At 42.3% G+C, this 17325-nt stretch overlaps 1 long non-coding RNA gene across 6 annotated transcripts in view; it reads left to right on the top strand.

The window, feature by feature from the left end:
• LOC129647598 (uncharacterized) overlaps nt 1-17325 on the top strand; it is an 82942-nt gene that overhangs the window by 49232 nt on the left and 16385 nt on the right. For 3 of the 6 annotated variants that reach the window (XR_008712388.1, XR_008712370.1, XR_008712386.1), the window contains 2 exons: nt 3211-3340; nt 3970-4934. This is a non-coding gene — a long non-coding RNA (uncharacterized LOC129647598). Of the gene's footprint in view, nt 1-3210; nt 3341-3969; nt 4935-5602; nt 6039-17325 lie in introns of those variants that run through there. The other 3 variants (XR_008712381.1, XR_008712379.1, XR_008712383.1) reach the window with 2 other exon arrangements.

Raw genomic sequence — 17325 nt, 5'->3', positions numbered from 1 at the left:
TGACTGAGCACGCACATACAAATATATGTAAAATAGATAAAAGACCCTACTGTATAGCACAGGGAACTATAGTCAATACTTTGTTGTTGTTGTTCAGTTGCTAAATCGTGTCTGACTTTGCAGACCTACAGACTGCAGTATGCCAGGCTACCCTGTCCTTAACTATCTCCCAGAGTTTGCTCAAACTCATGTCCATTGAGTCAGTAATACCACCCAAGTATCTCATCCTCTGGTGCCCCCTTCTCCTCCTGCCCTCAACCTTTCCCAGCATCAGGGTCTTTTCCAGTGAGTCAGCTCTTCGCATTAGGTGGCCAAAATATTGAAACTTCAGCTTCAGCATCAGTCCTTCCAAAGAATATTCAGGGTTGATTTCCTTCAGGTTTGACTGATTTGAGCTCCTTGCTGTCCAAGCTACTCTCAAGAGTCTTCTCTACCACCATAGTTTGAAAGCATCTGTTCTTCACCACTCAGCCTTCTTTATGGTCCAGCTCTCACATCTGTAAATGACTGCTGGAAAAACCATAGCTTTGACTATACAGATCTTTGTCAGTAAAGTGATGTCTCTGCTTTTTAATATGCTGTCTATGTTTATCATACCTTTTAACCTATAATGAAAAATAATCCAAAAAAATCTAAAAATGTGTATAACTCAATCACTTTGCTGTGTACCTGAAGCTAACAAAACATTGTTAAGTCAACATACTTAAATGAAAATTGAGTACTAACAAAAAGAAAGAAGATATGTGAGGAAGAGAAAATATATTGTTGTCATAGTTCATATTAGAGAGTTGACAGACATCAGCTGAAGAATAGAGAATTAAGTATCACACAGAGTTATAAAGACAGCCACTTGGAACAAACAAAGCCCCCAAATTTCCAAAATATCAGCAGCAAAACATGCCCACACAGTTTAAAAATAAAGAAAATCAGGCTTTTTAATGAATGATTTAAAAAAATGATAATGACAAAGAATAATAGTATACATGATTATTTGAGGATGAACGGTGCTTTTTCTATTCTTATTGTTTTTTTCCCATGTAGCAAGATAGTTCTGCTACTCCTGAGCTCTCTCTGCCTCTTCAGATGCTCTGCCGGAGGGGAGGAAAAATGATTTATCTATTTGGTAAATTTAGAAAAAGTAAACGGGTCACATTCATCTCAGCTCTTCCTGGTTCTTCTGTGGGATAAGCTGCCCTTAGGGTATATGAATTCTAAGCTGTTCCTGCAGGCAGTGGCTCTCATCTCTGCTTAGGGCTTTAGGCCTAGCCTGGCAGTTTCGCCTATGTCTGAGAGTGTTAGTCACTCAGTCGTGTCCAACTCCTTGCTACCCCATGGACTGTAGCCCACTAGCCTTCTCTGTCCATAGGATTCTCTAGGCAAGAGTACTGGAGTGGGTTGCCATTGAGGGTATGTCTTAAACTCTGGGGTTCAGTTTTAGAAAATGTACAAATAGAACTCATGTAATCCAACCTAGTCTTAATAATAAAAACAATACTACTTGGTTTGAAAATAATAAAAACATACTACTGCTATGGGGCTTCCATCATAGCTCAGTTGGTAAAGAATCTGCCTGCAGTGCAGGAGACCCTAGTTTGATTCCTGGGTCAGAAAGATCTGCTGGAGAAGGGATAGGCTACCCACTCCAGTATTCTTGGGCTTCCCTCCTACGTCAGCTGGTAAAGAATCCACTTGTAATGTGGGAGACCTGGGTTTGATCCTTAGGTTGGGAAGATAGCCTGGAGAAGGGAAAGGCTACCCACTCCAGTATTCTGGCCTGGAGAATTCCATGGACTGTATAGTCCATGGGGTTGCAAAGAGTTGGACCCAACTGAGTGACTTGCAGTTGCACTTGGCTTGATATTCTTGTCTCTCAAATTATTCCATACACCATGTGGGAGGGGATGGCACTTATCAGACCCTCACAAAAAACCCTCACAATAATAACTTTGAAGGGCTCACCTCAACCTGTAAGTATTTGTAGAGTGCTTAGAACAGTGTTCTGGCAGATGCTTCATAATACGTGCATGCTTTCTAGTTGTGTCTGACTCTTTGCGACTCCATGGACTGTAGCCCACTAGGCTCCTCTGCCAATAGGCTTTTCCAGGCAAGAATACTGGAGTGAGTTGCCATTTCTTCCTCCAGGGGATCTTCCCAACCCAGGAATTGAACCTGCATCTCCTGCCTCTCCTGCATTGGCAGGTGGACTCTTTACCACTGAGTCACCTGTCATAAGTGCAGTTAAGTGAGTATGTGGCTGAATTTTACAACTTCAGAGGAAAACAACAGCTAGTTAACCTCTGGTGTGGCAGAAAGTAAGGATGTAGAAATGCAGAAACTGTAGACTAGTCATCCTTCCATCCGGGCACAGAGTGAAGAGACAGCTATTCTGCACAAGATGAATGACTCTGGTAACATTGAGACCAGCAAAGAGGAGAGACCTTGGGGACACTGAGGAAATTGACTTGTGATCATCTTGTTCCCTGTGGGCTTCCCAATTCCTGGTTCCAGACCCTTGTAGGGACCAGTGACATTCTGCTCCCTTGGGTTCTGTAAGTCACATGTGTGTCCTCCAAATACATCCTCCTACCTCTCCCCCTTTTCTTTTTTTTTTTTTAATATTTATTTCTATTTATTTATTAGATGTCCCAGATCTTAGTTGTGGCCTGTTGAATCTAGTTCCCCAGCCAGGGATCGAACCTGAGCCAGCTGTATTGGGAGCACAGAGTCTTCACCCCTGGACCACCAGGCATGTCCCTCTCCACTTTTTGTTTTTGCTGCTTAAGTTCATTTGGAGTGGGTTGCTTTTACCCTCAAAAGATTTGATGAACACATGAACTGCTGTGATCCAGAACTGCTGGAAGATGCTTTCTAAGTTTGCAAAATTTTTGAGAATTTTGAATCTGGGCAAATAGCCAAACTATAGGAAGAGCAAGGGCAATTTCATGGCAAGGAAACCACCGCTGGATTTTCCTCAGCTGGCTGTGGTGGGTGGGTCTGAAGTCAGGCTATCACAGGGCCCATCACTTGGAGAGACGCCATGGGCAGTCAGGAATATTAAACAAAACAAAACACTGCAAAGATCCATATGTAACAGTTAAAATCCCAAACTTCCCACCTCATGAGTCATCAGCAAAGTGTAGCACTCTGAATGCTAACCAGTTGGGTACTGCATTAACGCCACTCTGTAATTCTCTCAATTCTACTCCTCAGGTGGAGGCCAAAAACAAAATAACAGCCTGCTCTGTTCAGATTCAGGACCTCATTTGCCTGTGCCCTGCTTCCCTGAGAGCCCAGAATGACTGATCGCAGACCCTGGACTTCTGCAGGTTTAAACTAACAGGTATGACAAGTGTCTATTCTGGGCTAAAGATAACCAGGAAGTGGGCGACAGGATGGAAGGAATATTCATTATACAAGCTGGGACCAAGATGAGATTCTACACTGGGTGTTTGGTGGTGGGGTGGGGTGGTAAATAACTGCAGTTAATAATCACATCCAATCCCTGGATGAATAGAGTGTGGTTGTCACTTACCCACAAGTGTCTGGCACACAGCAGGGGTTCAACAAATATTTGTTGAATATTGAATAAAGTCTGTTGAATCTCTCTTATTTGTTCTCATATTACATGTTTCTCTTTTTGGAAGCATTTAGCACAGTAATGTTTTCATTTACTTGAGTGTTCATTCGATCACTGTTCATCTTCCCAACTAGAGAAGCCACGGTGAAAAGACCACATTCATATTTGCTCACTATTGTTCCCCAAGTGCAGAGCATAATGTTTGTATATTCTGTATGCTTAATAAATATTTGGTGGATAAACAAGCAGTGTCTTTATGAAGTATATGCTTGGCAAATATTGGACTCAGAAGCCTGACTGTTTCATTTGAATGGAGGTCAATGACCTTGCCTATGGCCATTTGAATGATCTCTTGATGAGGCCATGAGTTTTCCTTCTTCTCTCCTGCTCAGATGGTCAGAGACTGGCACGTTAGTATTTGGCCTCTTTTTTCTCTTCTCCTGGAATGAAAGAGTCAAGCTTTATCAAATCAAGATCTGTCAACACTAAAGGTAGCGATCCCAGCTGTCTGCCGCTTCAACAAGAGAAGACCTATTATGCAGAAGCAAAGGGGAACATTTTACAGTGAAAATAATGCACAAATCTTCTCCAGGTAATGCCTTCTGGAGTGTTCTCTTCCCTCTGGGGGCCTTTCCCTTTGCTGTCACTCTTGTATGGTCAACTAGGTCTTCTCTAGGGCTTCTGCTGTGAAGCTGGAGAAGGGAATGAAAGGCTGGGGTCCTGTTGCTCAGGAAATCTACAGCATCCAGCTCAAGCACTAGGGCCTGTCTCTCCTGAGGTTCTGTTGACATTTTTGCTGCAACAGGATGGGGTTCTCTGTCTTCTTCACCTTTTTTGTCCCTCTCATTCATCACTACTAAATTGCATCAAATGACACATTGAATTTATGCTCTGAAAGGTGATCAACATCAACATGCAAGGCTTTGTATCTTGTTGATTCTTGCTCTGCATCTTGGTGGGGCTTGATAATGCAGATCCAGGGTGTGCAGATGAGATGTCTGGCCTGAATGCAAAGGACCACATCAGAATGAAATAGGGATACCTGAAGAAAGTGGTAGAAAAGCAAGGAGGGAAATGGAGAGATCATGGACTTTCTGCTGTTCATGGAGCTATGAATTGGTGCTGATTGGAAGACAGCTTGTATTCACCAGAATGCCTTCATTGGCAGATGGCAAAACCTAATTCAAAAAAATTAAGGAAAGAAAAAAAGATTATTTTATTGAGCCAGATTACCAGAAAGTCCCAGTGGCAAAGAAAGAATTTAGACGTGACAGGATGCAGACATTTGGAAAATATCACCAGGAATCAGTCATTTTATCTTGGCTCTGTTTTCTTTTCAAAAGTTTCATTCTCAAGCATGCTTTCTCCATGGGGTGGACAACCTGGCTGCTGGTGGTTTGAGGCTGACATCATAGAATTGCCAGATTTACAAATAAAAATATAGAAGGCTCAGTTAGACTTGAATCTCAGACAGCTAGTACATATTTTAGTATAAGTATTTCCCATGCAATATTTGAGATACGCGTCCATGTATACGCTGTCACTTCAGTGTTATCCAACTCTTTGTGACCCTGTGGACTATAGCCCACCAGGCTCCTCTGTCCATGGGGCTCTCTAAAGAAGAATATTCGACTGGGTTGCCATGCCCTTTTCCAGGGGATCTTCCCAGCCCAGGGATTGAACCTGCATCTCTTATGTCTTCTGCATTGGCAGGCAGCTACTTTACCACTAGCGCCACCTGGGAAGCCCATTTGGTTTACACTTATATTAAAACATGTATTAGTTATTCAGTTCTTTATCTGGCAACCCCACAGTATCATTCATCATCTGCACAGCCAGTAACTTCGAAGAAAGATCATGGTTTCCCCCTTTTACACAGTCTTATCTCCTTAAAATGGTTCTGATTGGCCAGCCCAGGTCATATACTCATCCCTGTGGTTGCAGAGGTTTGCTCAGGTGATTAAAGATCCCAGTGGAGAGAGGGATTTCAGTCATCAATATGTGATAAACATCACTTTGTGCCAGGCCCCGTTCTAGGTGCTGGAGATTTAGCTGTGAAGAAGATAGAGAGACACCCTGGCTGGAAGGATTCTCAATTTTCTAGTTGACTGTAGGAGTAGGCAACAATGAATATGCTTATCAGTCAATAGGATAGTATCATGTACTGATAAGTGCTATGAAGGTGATAAAACAAGATACTGTGGTGCAGTCATCAAGACAGTGTGGTACTGGCACAAAGACAGAAATATAGATCAATGGAACAAAATAGAAGCCCAGAGATAAATCCACACACATATGGACACCTTATCTTTGACAAAGGAGGCAAGAATATACAATGGATTAAAGAAAATCTCTATAACAAGTGGTGCTGGGAAAACTGGTCAACCACTTGTAAAAGAATGAAACTAGAACACTTTCTAACACCACACACAAAAATAAACTCAAAATGGATTAAAGATCTCAATGTAAGACCAGAAACTATAAAACTCCTAGAGGAGAACATAGGCAAAACACTCTCTGACATACATCACAGCAGGATCCTCTATGACCCACCTCCCAGAATATTGGAAATAAAAGCAAAAATAAACAAATGGGACCTAATTAAACTTAAAAGCTTCTGCACAACAAAGGAAACTATAAGCAAGGTGAAAAGACAGCCTTCAGAATGGGAGAAAATAATAGCAAATGAAGCAACTGACAAACAACTAATCTCAAAAATATACAAGCAACTCCTACAGCTCAATTCCAGAAAAATAAATGACCCAATCAAAAAATGGGCCAAAGAACTAAATAGACATTTCTCCAAAGAAGACATAAAGATGGCTAACAAACACATGAAAAGATGCTCAACATCACTCATTATCAGAGAAATGCAAATCAAAACCACTACGAGGTACCATTTCACACCAGTCAGAATGGCTGCTATCCAAAAGTCTACAAGTAATAAATGCTGGAGAGGATGTGGAGAAAAGGGAACCCTCTTACACTGTTGGTGGGAATGCAAACTAGTACAGCCACTATGGAGAACAGTGTGGAGATTCCTTAAAAAACTGGAAATAGAACTGCCTTATGATCCAGCAATCCCACTGCTGGGCATACACACTGAGGAAACCAGAAGGGAAAGAGACACGTGTACCCCAATGTTCATCACAGCACTGTTTATAATAGCCAGGACATGGAAGCAACCTAGATGTCCATCAGCAGATGAATGGATAAGAAAGCTATGGTACATATACACAATGGAATATTACTCAGCCATTGAAAAGAATACATTTGAATCAGTTCTAATGAGGTGGATGAAGCTGGAGCCTATTATACAGAGTGAAGTAAGCCAGAAAGAAAAACACCAATACAGTATACTAACGCATATATATGGAATTTAGAAAGATGGTAACAATAACCCTGTGTACGAGACAGCAAAAGAGACACTGATGTATAGAACAGTCTTTTGGACTCTGTGGGAGAGGGAGAGGGTGAGATGATTTGGGAGAATGGCATTGAAATATGTATAATATTATATATGAAACGAGTCACCAGTCCAGGTTCGATGCACGATACTGGATGCTTGGGGCTGGTGCACTGGGATGACCCAGAGGGATGGTATGGGGAGGAAGGAGGGAGGAGGATTCAGGATGGGGAACATGCGTATGCCTGTGGTGGATTCATTTCAATATATGGCAGAACCAATACAATATTGTAAAGTTTAAAAAAAATAAAATAAAACTAGTGAAAAAAAAAAAAGATACTGTGGTGGAAGTCTCTGGGGCTGTTGTGGGTTGATATGTGTCTCCCACAAACAGATATATTGAAGTCCTAATCCCCAGTACTTATGAATGTGATGTTATTTGGAAATAGGATATTTGCAGATGTACTCAAATTGAGCTGAGTTCATGTGTGTCAAGGTGGTCCCTAGTCCAGTGAGTGGTGTCCTTCTGAAAACATGGACGCAGACACAGAGAGGACAATGCCATGGGATGATGGAGACAGAGCCTGGAGTGAAGCATTGACAAGCCAAGGAATGCCAACGGTTGCTGGTAACCACCAGAAACCAAGAGAGAGGTATGGAGCAGGTTCTCCCCTAGAGAGACAGGGTCCTGCTGACACTTTGATTTCAGACCTTTGGGCTCCAGAGCCATGAGAGAATAGATTCCTGTTGTTTTCAGCTATCCAGCTGTGGCCATTGATTTTGGCAGCCTCAGGAAACAAATTCAGGGATAGAGGATAGGCTGAGTGGTCAGAGAAGAGATTTCTGGAGGAAGCAGCATTTGAGACTAAGAGGATGAGGAGTGGGCAGCTGTGGGAACCTCTGGGGCAGAATACTTAAAGGAGAACAAACAGAAAGGGCAGAGTCCTGGGATCAGACATGGTGGCATTTGGGGTTGTGTGCTTCCCTGGTGGCTCAGTGATAAAGAATCTGCCTGCCAATTCAGGAAACTCAGGTTTGATCCCTGGGTCAGGAAGATCCCCTGGAGAAGAAATGGCAAGCCATTCCAGTATTCTTGCCTGGAGAATCCCATGGACAAAGGAGCCTGGTGTGCTAGTGGCTAGTGTTGGACACGACTTAGCAATTAAACAACAACAATGGCTGGAGCACAGAGGAAAAGGAATTGAGAATTGGAGGGGTGCACTCAGAAGACCAGGCAGCTCCCTGAGGGCAGGGAGGCTGGAGGCAGCAAAAGCTGGTTTTGCATTCTAGCTCTACCACTTCCTCATTGTGTGATCTTGTTTCTTTACTTCTTAGAATATGCATTTGAGTTTCCAAATATAAAATGTCCACAGAAATGCTTTGGTATCCAAGAGCTAGTTCCCAAGCCTTCTTTGTTATTCTTATGACCTTGGATGTTCTAAGAAGGACATGGCAATCCACACCAGTATTCTTGACTGGAGAATCCCATGGACAGAGGAGCCTGGCGGGCTACAGTCCATGGAGTCACGAAGAATCAGACATGACTGAGCCACTTTCACTTCACTGGATGTCCTGTGAAATTTTATTCCCATTCTAAACCCACATGGACTTGCGTTGTCTTTTGGAATCATTTTCAATCTGTCTTGGCTATACTTCTGGAAATGCTTTTGCCTTATAGACTGGTATTCTGCCCAGGTTCTTTTGGCTTCTGACCACATCCTTGTCCATTCCTAGATTTGCTTTTACTGCCTGCTTCTGAGTGCTGATAGCGCATGGCCCAGGCCTGGCTCCTCAAATGAGCCAGGGCTGTGCAATAATCATTTAGAGCTGCAAGTTAGCCTTGAGCAGGGGACAGATGAGCACTGAAGCATCCATTGTTTCTCTTAGGACTAAATAGCCTACAATTGCACAAAGGCTAAAATTAGAGATCAGCATATAAGTGAGAAATATCTCCGACCTGCATCCATGAGGTTAATCCCATGACCTTGTCCTTATCAACATCACATTGCATCAGCTGGCCCAGATTCATGGAGGAAACTCTTCTCTGATATTGAATAAGAATGATTTTTTTCTTAAGCCAATGATTCTCACATTTGAGCAAACAGCAGAGTTATCTGGAGGGCTTGTTGTAGCACACATTCCTGTTGTTCACTCTCAGAATCTGTGATTCAGTAGGTGATGGTTGGTACCTGAGAATGTGCATCTCTAACAAGTTCCCAGGTGGTGCTGAAGCTGTAGGTCTGGGGACCACACTTCCCACTGCCCTGAACTGACACAGAAAGAAGTTGAAGACCAAGAAAACTATCAAATTGATGGGGAGTAAGAGTGAAAACTTCTGGGAGGATGAGGCTCAATCAGAAAGCATGAAATTAATATATGCAAGTCCTTGAGAATGTTCTACTTTGGAAGACAGAATGGAGAGAAGAACTAAGAAGGGCTTTGTGGAGGAGATAGTATTTGGATTGAAGATGTGTAGGTGGAAGAAGATAAGGAAAGACATTTCAAGTGCTGGGCTCAGAGTGGGTAAAGGCATGGAGGCAGAGATGTGTGAGGGAACCACTGGAGGGTCCTTCAGTTTGGCTGGAAGAGTGGGTTTCACACATTTTGACCTCAAGTGCCAATAAGACACTCTTACACTGTGCGCTCAAGGTGACACATTTCTGTTATTCTTGTGTATATATATATTTACATTCATCTGCAACAGACCTTCATAAAACAGTTACCCTTATGGAAGCAGTGCACCTGGATTTTCTCTTCTATTCCATATAGTTCTATAGCATAGGAGGCCATACTGCATGGTGGTTAGGGATATGGCCTCTGCCCTCAGGCTGCCCGGGGTCAAGTTTGTCTTAACCACCTTAGGCAACTTATTTAAACTCATGGGGTCCTAGTGTCCTCATCTGTGAGTCTAATGTAAAGGATTTAGCACAGAGCCTGCTTTAAGGAAAAAGTGAAAGTGTTAGTCGCTCTGTTGTGTCCAACTCTATGACCCCATGGACTGTAGCCTGCCAGGTTGCTCTGTCCATGGGATTTCTCAGGCAAGAATACTGGAGTGGGTAGCCATTCCCTTTTCCAGGGGATGAAGCCAAATATTAATGCATATTTGCCATTTTGCTGTACACCTCATTAAAAATACTAATCACAATACACTTAATTGATTTTTAGGACCTCCTTTTTTTAAATGTTGATACCCCCCCTTTCTTAAAATATTTATTTACTTGGCTATGCTGGCCTTAGTTGTGACATGTGGGATCTAGTTCCCTGACCAAGGATTGAACCCAGGCCCCCTGCATTGGGAGTTCAAAGGGTTAGCCACTGGGCCACCAGGGACATCCTGTAGAGCCTTCTTAATAAGCCATTGCCAGCACCTTGAAGAACCTGGTATAAAAGTGTCAGTGAGGGTAAGGCAGAAGGGTAGACATGGTGGTTTGGATCCATAGCAGGGACTCTGGATTTTGGTCCCTGAACAACCAGGAGCCACTAAAGGTTTGTTTGAACACAGTAATACGATTAAAACTGTTTTGAAGACCATGAAGCTGGCTGTAGCAGAAAAGTTATGTAGGAGTGAAGACAGATGGGAGTGGAATGAAGATAGATGTGGTCCAGGCACGAGGCATATGGAACCTGTTGATTAAAAAAAATACACACAACCTACAAGTTTAGAGTTAGGTTTTATTCAGTGTGAATATTAGGACTCAAGCCTGGGATATAACATCTCAGGTGACCCTGAGAAAGCAGACTCTGAGAAGGCAGAGAAGGAGCCAGTGAAAGAACTAGGCTATATACAAGTTTGCAACAAGGGGCAGATAATCCAAATACTAAAAGATTACTGTTTGTTAAGAGAAAACTGAATCTCTCACATGAAGAGATTTAGCGATCTTCTATGTATAGGAAGATGCAAGTGTCTGGGCTTGCTGAAATAATTTCTTTCATATGCATCTAGCTATCTGGGCCAATCTTGCTTTCTTTATTTTTTCACATACTAATTCCTTGTTTACTGTAAGAATGGTGAATGTGGCAGGTCACCACCTATCACATTCGCCCAGCTCCTCAGCCCTTACTGGGGAGGAAGTTCAGTTCAGTTCAGTCACTCAGTCATGTCCGACTCTTTACGGCTCCATGGATTGCAGCACCCCGGGCTTCCCTGTCCATCACCAACTCCAGACCTTGCTCAAACTCATGTCCATCGAGTCGGTGATGCCATCCAACCATCTTATCCTCTATCATCCCCTTTTCCTCCTGCCTTCAATCTTTCCCAGCATCAGGGTCTTTTAGGTCTTTTCTAGTGAGTCCATTCTTCACCTCAGGTGGCCAAAGTCCTGGAGTTTCAGCTTCACCATCAGTCCTTCTAATGAATATTCAGGACTGATTTCCTTTAGGATGGACTGGTTGGATCTCCTTGCAGTCCAAGAGACTCTCAAGAATCTTCTCCAACACCACAGTTCAAAAGCATCAGTTTTTCTGCACTCAGCTTTCTATAGTCCAACTCTCACATCCATACATGACAACTGGAAAACCATAGCTTTGACTAGACAGACCTTTGTTAGGAAAGTAATGTCTTTGCTTTATAATATGCTTTGTAAGTTGGTCATAACTTTTCTTCCAAGGAGCAATCATCTTTTAATTTCATTGCTGCAGTCACCATCTGCAGTGATTTTGGAGCCCCCCAAAATAAAGTTTGTCACTGTTTCTATTGTTTCCCCATCTATTTGCCATGAAGTGAGAGGACCAGATGCCATGATCTTCATTTTCTGAATGTTGAGTTTTAAGCCAACTTTTTCACTCTCCTTTTTCACTTTCATCAAGAGGCTCTTTAGTTCTTCTCTGCCTTCTGCCATAAGTGTGATGTCATCTGCATATCTGAGGTCATTGATATTTCACCCCAAAATCTTGATTCCAGCTTGTGCTTCATCCAGTCCGGTATTTCTCATGATATACTCTGCATATAAGTTAAATAACAGGGTGACAATATACAGCCTTGACGTACTCCTTTCCCGATTTGGAACCAGTCTGTTGTTCCATGTCCAGTTGTAACTGCTGCTTCATGACCTGCATACAGATTTCTCAGGAAGCAGGTCAGGTGGTCTGGTAGTCCCATCTCTTTCAGAATTTTCCACAGTTTATTGTGATCCACACTGTCAAAGGCTCTGGCATAGTCAATAAAACAGAAATAGATGTTTATCTGGAACTCTCTCGTTTTTTCGATGATCCAACATGTTGGCAAATTGATTTCTGGTTCCTCTGCCTTTTCTAAATCCACCTTGAACATCTGGAGGTTCATGGTTCACATACTGTTGAAGCCTGGCTTGAAGAATTTTGAGCATTACTTTGCTAGCATGTAAGATGAGTACAATTGTGTATTAGTTTGAGCATTCTTTGGCATTGCCTTTATTTGGGATTGGAATAAAAACTGACCTTTTCCAGTCCTATGGCCACTGCTGAGTTTTCCAAATTTGCTGGTATATTGAGCACAGCACTTTCAAGGCATCATCTTTTAGGATCTGAAATAGCTCAAGCGTAATTGCATCACCTCCACTAGCTTTGTTCATAGTGATGCTTCCTAAGGCCCACTTGACTTCACATTCCAGGATGTTGATGTCTGGCTCTAGGTGAGTAATTGTGACACCATTGTGATTATCTGGGTCGTGAAGATCTTTTTTGTATAGTGCTTCTGTGTATTCTTGCCACCTCTTCTTGATATCTTCTGCTTCTGTTATGTCCATACCATTTCTCTCCTTTATTGAACCCATCTTTGCATGAAATGTTCCCTTGGTGTCTCTAGTTTTCTTGAAGAAATCTCTAGTCTTTCCCATTCTATTGTTTTCCTCTGTTTCTTTGAACTGATCACTGAGGAAGACTTTCTTATCTCTCCTTGCTATTCTTTGGAACTCTGTATTCAAATGGGCATATCCTTCCTTTTCTCCTTTGCCTTTCACTTCTCTACTTTTTACAGCTGTTTGTAAGGCCTCCTCAGACAACCATTTTGCATTTCTTTTTCTTGGGGATAGTCTTGATCCCTGCCTCCTGTACAATGTCATGAACCTCTGTCCATAGTTCTTCAGACAGTCTATCAGATCTAATCCCTTGAATCTATTTGTCACTTCCACTGTATAATCATAAGGGATTTGACTTAGTTCATACCTGAATGGTCTAGTGGTTTTCCCTACTTTCTTTGATTTAAGTCTGAATCTGGCAATGAGGAGTTCATGATCTGAGCCACAGTCAGCTCCTGGTCTTGTTTTTGCTGACTGTATGGAGCTTCTCCACCTTTGGCTGCAAAGAATATAATCAGTCTGATTTCGGTGTTGACCATCTGGTGATGTCCATGTGTAGAGTCTTCTCTTGTGTTGTTGGAAGAGGGTGTTTGCTATGACCAGTGCCTTCTCTTGGCAAAACTCTATTAGCCTTTGCCCTGCTTCATTCTTTTATCCAAGGCCAAATTTGCCTGTTACTCCAGGTATTTCTTGACTTCCTACTTTTGCATTCTAGCCCCCTATAATGAAAATGACATCTTTTTTTGTGTGTTAGTTCTAGAAGGTCTTGTAGGTCTTCATAGAAGTGTTCAACTTCAACTTCTTCAGAATTACTGGTCGGGGCATAGACTTGGATTATTGTGATATTGAATGGTTTGCCTTGGAAACGAACAGAGATCATTCTGTCATTTTTGAGATTGTATCCAAGTACTGCATTTTGGACTCTTTTGTTGACTATGATGGTTACTCCATTTCTTATAAGGGATTCTTGTCCACAGTAGTAGATATAATGGTCATCTGAGTTAAATTCACTGATTCCAGTCCATTTTAGTTTGCTGATTCCTGAAGTGTTGATGTTCAGTCTTGTCATCTCCTGTTTGACCACTCCCAATTTGCCTTGATTCACAGACCTAACATTTCAGGTTCCTATGAATTATTGCTCTTTACAGCATCAGGCTTTACTTCCATCACCAGTCACATCCACAACTGGGTGTTGTTCTTGCTTTGGCTCTGTCTCTTCATTCTTTCTGGAGTTATTTCTCCAGTGATCTCCAGTAGTATATTGGGCACCTACCGACCTGGGGAGTTCATCTCTTAGTGTCTTATCTTTTTGCCTTTTCATACTGTTCTTGGGGTTCTCAAGGCAAGAATACTGAAGTGGTTGCCATTCTCTTCTCCAATGGGGAGTATGTAGCTGGGAAGGAAGTAGCTGGGGAAGAAGTAGCTGATGGCTTCCAAATAGCTGACTTTGTTTCACTTGGGATTGGAAGCTTGCATTTGGAAAAGGCTTGTTTACTGGTAAACATAGAGCAGAAAACATTTCATTTCATAACCCCTGTGAGGATGGAACAGTGGGAATGAGGGGAGGGAAGGAATGTCAGCTCCAGAGACCACACTGGGGGTCTTGACCATCAAAGCTCTTTAGAGTTGGCAAGCAAACCAGTGCTTTCTTGTATCTTCCCCAACATGAAGCCAGCGTTTGAAGACTTACATTCTCCTTGTCATCCCAACCAAGAACTTGAGTTAGGGGAGTGAGCTTCCTCTGAAGATGAAAACAGAATGGGAAGGAAGTCTAATGCTAGAGAGAGAGCTCTTTTAAGCACTCTCAGGGCTAATCTTGGGTCCACTTCTCAGCAGGTCTTCAGAAGCTGGCAGCAGTATTCAAATGGGATAAAATTCCTCAAAGGCCCTGCAAAATAACTGATGTATCTCTGGATGCTGAGGAATAATCCTCAGAGATTAAAGCAGCACCTGTGACCAAACCTTCACAAAAGATCTTAAGTCTGAATTCAAGTTGCTAATTAGATCCTTGTTTATAATGCTAGATTCTTTCAGAGGCTTAGTCGGGGTTAGGGAATGTGAGCAGAGGAGGAGGGTTAATACATAAGAAAGTCAGTAATTAATCTTCTCTAAGGCTTAATCACACCCTGACAATTTATATGTTGATATGAGTTTCAAGTTGGTCTTTTCAGGAGCCTGTAATGGGGTGAATGGAGTCAACCCTGAATTTAGGCAGTGGAACATAATGCATTTATTCCAGGGAGCTGTTCTGTGCTCTGTGCATTTGGCAGTGGATTGTATCAGATGTTTCTGGAAACTTTACAGAGGTAAGGCTTGGGGGATTTAGAGATTAAGGACTTTTCCAGAGTTGCCTGGCTGGCCAGTGGATACAAATATCTTCATCTTCCTGGCTGGCAAGTAAGATGCTCATATTACAAACTTCTCTCTGAGAGGAACATGGATCTAAATATAGAAGAACATGGAACTAAATCGTGCAGAATTTTGAGTATGGAGTGCGTTATCCAGGTGCAGTGTTGCTTCCTGCCATGAATGTTAGGATCTGTCATCCACATTCTGTTTTCTGCCTGATGATGTCTTTCCCGTTTTATAATCCTATCGCACACATTGCAGGGCACCACACTGCATCACAGCCCTTTCTATTTCATTCCTTTCTATAACATAGCATCTCTGCCCATCCCATTGCATTCAGTTTCATTCCATTCCAGACCATTATAACCCATCTCATCCTATCCTACCTCATCCAATCCCATTCCTTCCCATCCCATCTTATTCCTCTTTCTTGCATCCGTTTCCACCCTGTACCTCCCCATTTATTCTCACCTCATTCCATTCCAGACAACGCGACTGGATTAGGAAGCATCATGATGAATGGAAAGATTATAGGGCTGATAGCCAGGAAAGAGCCTTCCAGTCTCTGTCATCCCATTTAATTATGTAAGACCTTAACAAGTTCACTTCTCTTCTCCACATTTCTCAATTCTGCCTCTGAAATGTGAGCGATTTTGGTTTAATCTGTGGTTTCAATCCTGGCAGCATTTTAGAATCACTTGAAGAATTTTAAAGAACTATAGAACCTCTGCCTTCCTCAACTTTCCCCCCAATCCCATGTATTTGAATTTAGTCAGTCCCTTGAACTGCAAGGAGATCAAACCAGTCCATCCTAAAGGAAATCAACCCTGATATTCTTTGGAAGGACTGATGCTGAAGCTGAAGCTCCAATACTTTGGCCACCTGATGCGAAGAGCCGACTCATTGGAAAAGACCCCAACGCTGGGAAAGATTGAAGGCAGGAGGAAAATGGGACGACAAAGGATGAGATGGTTGGATGGCATCACTGACTCGATGAATATGAGTTTGAGCAAGCTTCAGGAATTGGTGATGGACAGGGAAGCCTGGCATGCTGCAGTCCATGGGGTTGCAAGGAGTCGGACATGACTGAGCAACTGAACTGAACTGACTCAATGGAACTTGAGCAAAATCCAGGAAATAGTGGAGGACAGCGGAGCCTGGTGTGCTGCAGTCCCTTGGGTCACAAAGAGTCAGACATGACTAAATAAAAACAATAAATAAAACAAATAAATAAATCAAAGACAGACTGAATAAAAACAATAATCCAAGGTAGGTCAGTGATTGTTTTCAGTTTTTAATTTTTAACTTAAATTTTTTTTTCTTATAATTCGAGTCCTTTTTTTTTTTTTTTTTTTAAATCCAGACATCCTTGGTTTTTCCCTAATGTGCTTTTTCTGTTCCAAGATCCCAGCCAGGATTCCGTGTGACATTCAGTTTTCATGTCCCCTCAGATTCCTCTTGGTTGTGACAGTTGCTTACATTTTATGACCTTAACACTCTGGGGGAGAAGGCAATGGCACCCCACTCCAGTACTCTTGCCTGGAGAATGCCATGGGCGGAGAAGCCTGGTAGGGTGCAGTCCGTGGGGTTGCTAACAGTCAGACACGACTGAGCGATTTCAGTTTCACTTTTCACTTTAATGCATTGGAGAAGGAAATGACAACCCACTCCAGTACTCTTGCCTGGAGAATCCCATGGACGCAGGAACCTGGTGGGCTGCCGTCTATGGGGTCGCACAGAGTCGGACACGACTGAAGCGACTTAGCAGCAGCAGCAGCAACACTCTGAGGAGTACTTGTTGGGTAGTCTGTAGAGTGTCCTTCATTTCATGTGTAACTGAGGATTTTTCATGATTAGAGTGGAGTTGCAAGTTTTTCTTTTTCTTTTTTAAATTTTATTGGAGTATAATTGATTTACAATGTTGTATTGGTTTCAGCTGTATAGCAAAATGAATCAGTTATACATAATACATGTATCCACATTTTTGGGGGGGACTGAGATTTTTAAATAAGCCTTCCAAGATAAATCTAATCTATAGCCATGATTGAGAACCACTGGTTGAGATGACCACTAAGGTTTCATGACTATCTACTCAACAAACACTTATTATACATTAACCTCATAACTGGTATTATCCTAGAATTGGGGTAAATTCAAAACGAAATCTACAAAGATCTTGTTCACAAAATTTTTTTGTCTAGTGGACAAAGATGGAAATA

This window comes from Bubalus kerabau, chromosome 1 (assembly GCF_029407905.1).
Source record: "Bubalus kerabau isolate K-KA32 ecotype Philippines breed swamp buffalo chromosome 1, PCC_UOA_SB_1v2, whole genome shotgun sequence".
In the NCBI taxonomy this organism is placed as follows: domain Eukaryota; kingdom Metazoa; phylum Chordata; class Mammalia; order Artiodactyla; family Bovidae; genus Bubalus; species Bubalus kerabau.
The sequence above is the reverse complement of the archived record's forward strand: the minus strand, read 5'-3'. Positions and strand labels throughout refer to the sequence as shown.